This window comes from Serinus canaria, chromosome 6 (genome assembly GCF_022539315.1).
Source record: "Serinus canaria isolate serCan28SL12 chromosome 6, serCan2020, whole genome shotgun sequence".
Lineage (NCBI taxonomy): Eukaryota > Metazoa > Chordata > Aves > Passeriformes > Fringillidae > Serinus > Serinus canaria.
In genome coordinates this window covers 14176650-14182649 of record NC_066320.1, presented here as the reverse complement: position 1 = coordinate 14182649, position 6000 = coordinate 14176650, and the positions used below count along the sequence as shown (strand labels likewise).

The following is a 6000-nucleotide window of genomic DNA, read 5'->3' as shown; positions in this document are numbered from 1 at the left end:
ACATGTCACCCACAAGATGTGGAAAAGGGGATGTTGAGGAGATGTCTGGAGCCATCATGTTTCAAGTTTGGGAAGATGGGGAATGTCTAGCTGTGCCTGCTTGAGGAGATGCTCAGGCAGGTAGATTGCCTTTCCTTCACTTGTGTGGTACCCTGTGGACATATCCCATGGTATTTTGTCATGCCATGCTAGGCTAAAAAGTGATGTTTGGGTGAAAAGTGCTGTTTGCTGGTCTCAGGTGAGAAAATCATCACAAGGAGTATTAAAACCCGGGAGTAGGACTGGAAGGTTCTGATGGGTCCCTTCCAACTCGGCATATTCTGTGATTGCTGAGCACTTTGACACGGTGAGAGGCCTTTGGCAGCACCGGTCAAGACGGCGTGGAGAAAACCGAGCTTTAAGTGCGTACGAGTTATCACCTTGTTCTTTAATATAAATTCCTCCTAACATCTTGTTACATGTACAAACTCAACGGGAGGACAACATCTGTGATTTGTTCACGCTGCTTCCATCCCTCAGACTAATTATGGTAGCTCAAGCACAGCCCTCTTCCCCCGGCCCGGGGGAGTGCTCAAGCCCCAAAGGCTGCCCTGGGGGGGCTCCCATCGACTCAGGTCAGATCGCCCCACGCAGGACCGAAAGCCCAGCGCGACCCCCCGAGGGCGGCCGAGGGCCCCCGGGAGGCGCCGGTGGCCGCTTCCCCGCAGCCGCCTTCCCGCCCAGGGGACGCGCCGCCCCCCAAACTTTATCGCCTTTCCCCCTTCTCCCCCCCTTTTTTTTTTTTTTTTTTTTTTTTTTTTTTTTTTTTTTTTTTGAGGGAGAAAAGGTGGGGGGAGCTCAATTTCCCACTTGCCAACAGCAGATAAAAAAGTGGGGAGGGACCTCTTCTGTCACAGCCTATGTAGATTAACCTTTCAATTAGCTGTTATCAGGTCCTGTGTTTTAGCACCAGTCCTCGCAATCTGCGTCCGCCCGCACCGGGGAGGCTGGAGGTCTGGGGTGGGTTTCTGTTTTAATTTCTAAATTAATGATAATTGCTCGCGTGGCTCCCCTCCCCCGCCGAGAGCTGAACGCGTGTGTCTGATCTGCCCGTCCACCTTTTAGTGTTTTGGAGTGAGAAGAGGAGCCCCGCGGAGGAGGAGGAGGGGAGACAAGGTATTCTCTCTATATTCATCTTTTTTCCCCTCTCGCGGAGGGGCTTAGGGAAGGTAACTGGTGCAATCAATCCGCTGGCTGGGGATTCCCTCCACCCCCTCCCCGGCTCGTCTGGCTCTCCTGGCTGGGTCTCTTCAGTGTGTATGTGTTTGGGGAAGGGGGTGGGGGGAGGCTGTGTTGTTGTTGTGTTCCTGGCTCTGCTTGCAGCCAGGAGAGAGAGCGAGCGGGCGAGCGAGAGACAGAGCGGAGGGAGCGAGCGAGCGAGAGAGAGAGAGGAGCCGCGATCGCGTTTCAGGGGCAGCACATTCCGCAGGAACCGCTGCTGCAGAAACACACACGGGCAGAGAAAGGAGGTCATTGCAAGCAAAGGGGGGAACCTGCATCGGAGGTTAGATTCCCAGGAGTTTATGCGGGGGATAATAGGGAGCATGCGATGGGGTTTGTTTTGCATTGGGTGACAGGCTGCAATTTGCCATAATAACCCCCTTTCCCTCCCCTCTCCCAGCGCAGGAGGCTTGTCACTAGGCTGGGTACTTTTTTTCCTTTAGCATCGGAGGCTGATGCACGTGTTTGCAGACACTTGCGCTGGGTAAATGCATTGCAATGCTCTGCGTTTTGCAGGGGAGGGGGAGCAGCAGCAGGGGGTGATGGCTGGGCTGGATGGGGTGGGGAGAGGGGGAATGGAGTGGCGGAGGGAAGCAGGGGATGGCTGAGGTTTTTGTGTTGCATGTTCCCACCCTGTCTTTCTGAGGCGGCAATTGTTCCTTCGCAGGCGGGGTGACAGAGAAGTCCCTGTGCTTCGCATGGCGAAACTTGCAGGGACCTGCATGTGGCTGCAGAGCTGGGAGTCATTGTCGTCGTCCCCGTTCCCACTCCCTCCTCCCTCCCTCGGCGGTGCGGGGTGTGTGTGTGCGCGATAAGCGGCTGCCAATGCCAGGCACCTTGGGAGGGTTATGCAGGGAGCATGCCGCTCCATCTCGCCCGCCCGGGCGAGTGCCAGGCTCTGAGGCACGCGCGTGACGCTCAATATTTAAGGCGGCTCATTAGTGTGTGTGGCGCGCCCGCCCGCCCTGCCGAGCTGGTTCGGGCGGCCGCCGCCGGTGTCTCGGCAGCTCTCGCGCTCCCGAACAAACTTCGGGAGCGAGCGGGTGGGGCGGCGGAGGGGGGGGGGGTAGGTAGGCCGGGGGGTGGCGGACGGGCGGCAGCGGCAGCCAACGGGAGGGCGGGATTGCGAGAAGTCCCGCCCCCGTTCCCGGCGGGTGACCAATTGCCAGCGCCCGAGGCCCAGCCGCGAGGCGGGTGGGTGGGCGGGGCGCGCGAGTGTGTGGCGGCGGCGGCGGCCAGTGTCAGCCGCCGGCCCCGCCCCCTCCCGCCGGTGGGCGGTATTGAGCGAGCAGGGAAGGGGCGCGCCGTGTGATTGACAGGCACCATCCGCCAATGGGGGCGCAGGGTCGGTTGCTGGGCGGGCCGGGGCCGATGTGGGCGGGTGACGGACAGCGCCCCCCGGCCCGTGAGCGCGCAGCGGCGTGCGCGGCGCGGGCCAATGGCGGGCGGCGGTGGGCGGGGCGCGGGGTAGGTAAGGTTTTAATGAGCCTCCATTGGGCTGTAATCAGTGTCATGTCGGATTCACGTTAAGTACAACAGGGCGAGACAAAATGGCGGCGTAGGTGCGCCGAGCCGCGCGCGGCGGCAGCGGGGCGGTCGCGGCGGCCGCGGGCAGCGCGGAGCGGGGCAGGCGGCCCGGCGCGGCCCGGCGGCGGGAGCGGCGGAAGAGCCGGCAGCAGGGGGAGCCGCTGCGGCGCCCGGAGGAGGCTCCTCCCCCCGCGGAGGTGAGTGGTACCGGGGGGGGTCTCACCTGCCTCCCGCGGGGGACGCGCGGCCGCCGCCCCCGGCCCCGCCCGACGCCCCGCGGTGCGGGGGCGCGCACGGCCCCGCGCCCCTGGGCTGCCCTGCCCGCGGGTCGCCGTGCTCCGGGGCGCAGAGCCGGCGGGCTGGGGGCTCCTGCCTCGTCAGTGGCAAATCCCGGAGTAGGGCGGGCAGGGCGCCGAGCCAGCCCTGGCTTGGCCCCTTCAAACGCAACAATGCCTTGGCCCGAGGCTCTAGGCGTTGCACATCTCCGTGGCTGGGCTAATACTGCGAAAACCTTAAGTAAGTTGGGGAGGGGAATAGTCCAGCCTGGCAGTGCCACGTTTTGGAAGTGATGTTCACATTGTGTGTTCTTTCCCCTAACCTCACCTCTCGTACTCTGTCACTGGGCATTGGAAATAACCCCCTCTGGCAAGGGCAGACGGATACCCACCCCTGCTGTTGAAAGCCTCTCTCCCAAAAAGAAATGTTTTCAGTTCACCTTTTTCCAGGTGAACTCTTGGCAGTGAATATTACCTTCCCAAATTTCCTGCTGTTCTCTATTACTGTATTTTAAAGTGCTCAGAACTTCCAGAGGAGAAGGTGGGAAAGGCGAATTTGGGTGATTTTTCTGCTGTCATGTTGTGCTGGGGCTGTTTCCTCTGGTGGCGCTTGCTGCTGTCATGTTGTGAAATGATTTTAAGTGTATGATCTCAAAGAAGCTTGTGGGGTATCTCAGAGCACAAGCACTTCCATCAGTTCTTTTCACATGTGCCACTCTTCTCTCTCCACCCCTGAGTCTTTGGTGCAGTTTTGAAGTTACTGTAGTGTCTACATATCTGTCTTTTTAAAGCATGTAAATGTGTCATTGCCCTTTCTTATTATTGGAAACTGTGTGTTGTGTAAAGAATAATACAATAGCTGGCTTCATGACCTGAGTAATTTTAAGAGGGATATGCATGATGGGAATCCTTACCAGGATTTGCTTTCTTCCCATCTCTTTGTAGGTCCATGTCTTTTGCAATAGCAAAACAACTATCTTGTCTGTTTTGCATCATTAATTGAGATGGGGGTGGAATACAGAGTTGATTAGCTACAGAATTCTAAGTAGTGGCTTGGAGCAAGGAAAAATGGCAAAAATGGAATGCAATGGCAGTCTTCTCTTCTTCCTCCTCCTCTGCTGCAATCCTTACCTGACCCTGATGCTGCAGCAGAGAGCTGGCCTACTGCTGCTTCTCCTGAGTGTGTGCAGAGCAGGTAGGAGGGAGCAGAATGAGATTGAGCTTCACAGGTCACCAGCAGGTTGCACAAGTTGCTGTCATTTCCCCCAGCTGCATCTTCTTCTCACCCCTTTCTTTTTGTTTTTGTTTTTTATAGCTGTGTTAACCTCAGTTTTTTAAAGTTTAACTGTGTTTACATTTATGAAAGCTGAAGCAGACTTTTCATTTAAAAAAACCCCAACCTTTAGATTGTATGTTGTGATCTTTGTGTACTAACTTTTGGTTTTGGTTATGGAGAGAAATGTAGCTTTTTTTGTTGCTGTTTTTTTGACTACGCCGCTTGTTTTCACAATCGGGATCACCTGGAAGCAATTCCAGGTACTAGTTCAGTCTGAAAACCACCTTATTAAAGGATTACAGGATTACTGATGACACCTGAGATTGAAGTGTTCAGCCACTGCCTTCTTTAATTATTATCATCTGTGCTATAGGTGTGTGCATTATAAAGGGCACATTTGCATTCATTCTAAATCCCAAGCTGAAATTTTGCAACTTCTTTGTATTTATCTGATAATTTATGACCTAGGCAAAGGGACAAGCCTTGACTAGAGATGGTTTTTCATGTATTAGAGCTAATGGCTTATACTTCACCCTCAGATGCTTCTGCTCTTCAGTGGCAGACTTGTAATAGATTTGGTCAGTAATATAGTACAGCCAAACTTTCTCAAATGCTTTTATTTTCAATAGAAGATACCATGGAGTGCAGAAGTTGAAATATGACAAATTACTTAGAAGGAACTTCTTGACTGTTGCCATAAAATTTGGAAGTTGTCCTGTGCATTTAACAGTATGGAAAATCTATTTTGTGATTGAGTGAGTGCTGCTGATGGTGATTAAAAGTTAGTTAATTACAAGGGGAGGAAGATTAATAAATCCACATGAGTGCCTAAATAGACTAATTTATAATCACTTATTTAAAAAGTTGTTTCCTCAAAATCTGTTTGGGTAATCATCACACTTTCTATATTAAATCATGTATGACCACCTATTTGTAGTTTTGGTAAAATTGCATTCTAGACTTAGAAACCTGAATGTAATTTGTGTTTCTGAGTATCCTTTTATGTTGAATCTTGCAAGATTGTTTTTAATATATTTGTTTTGTTTATCTAGTCACTTTGCATGTAAATGTGTATACTTCTGTATTGCCAATCTTGGATCAGTCTGTCTTGATTTCTGAAAGATCTCCTTAATTTCTAGCTCCAGGATATAAATTGTTTTGCTGGGGAAGATGTTAGTGATGAGTTATTCTGACTCCAGCGTGTGGCAGGCTTTGGCATGGCAGTCACGGGGCTCAGGGGGCTGCACTTCAAGTTCACGTGTGCTCTGAGTGCCAGAGTAAGAGAGGCTCTGAGTTGTGGCAAAACAATTTAAAACCTGGCTTGGATGCACGTTGCATGGTTCCTTAAGGCAGAATGAACTTGGATACTGTTGGAAGGTGTCTATTTAAGATGTCTTGTTTTTTGCTTCTGAAATATCCTGTCCAGCGCCTTGGAAACCCTGTTCCTGCTGATCCACTCTACTGGAGTTGATTTAGTAGGTGCTAGCATGCAGGAGGTTGTGTTACACGTAAGGAGTTTTAAGTAAATAAGTAAAAATGTAGTTCTGAATGTATATGGCTGTGAAATTTCTGTACCAAGCAGTAGACTTTGTCTGAAGATATAGGTTTATGCTAACCTTTTGCCACAGTCAATTGGCCAATAAAAATTCCTGTAACCCACAT

General features: G+C 52.4%; 1 protein-coding gene across 8 annotated transcripts in view; it reads left to right on the top strand.

The window, feature by feature from the left end:
- Positions 1-918: 918 nt before the first annotated feature.
- Positions 919-6000, top strand: part of KAT6B (lysine acetyltransferase 6B) — a 100708-nt gene continuing 95626 nt past the window's right edge. Inside the window, exons 1-2 of one of the 8 annotated variants that reach the window (XM_050976430.1) lie at positions 978-999; positions 1105-1155. The gene's annotated coding sequence lies outside the window, so the exon portion shown is untranslated. Of the gene's footprint in view, positions 1156-1365; positions 1544-1883; positions 2057-2753; positions 2985-3282; positions 3304-6000 lie in introns of those variants that run through there. The other 7 variants (XM_050976431.1, XM_050976432.1, XM_050976435.1 and 4 more) reach the window with 7 other exon arrangements.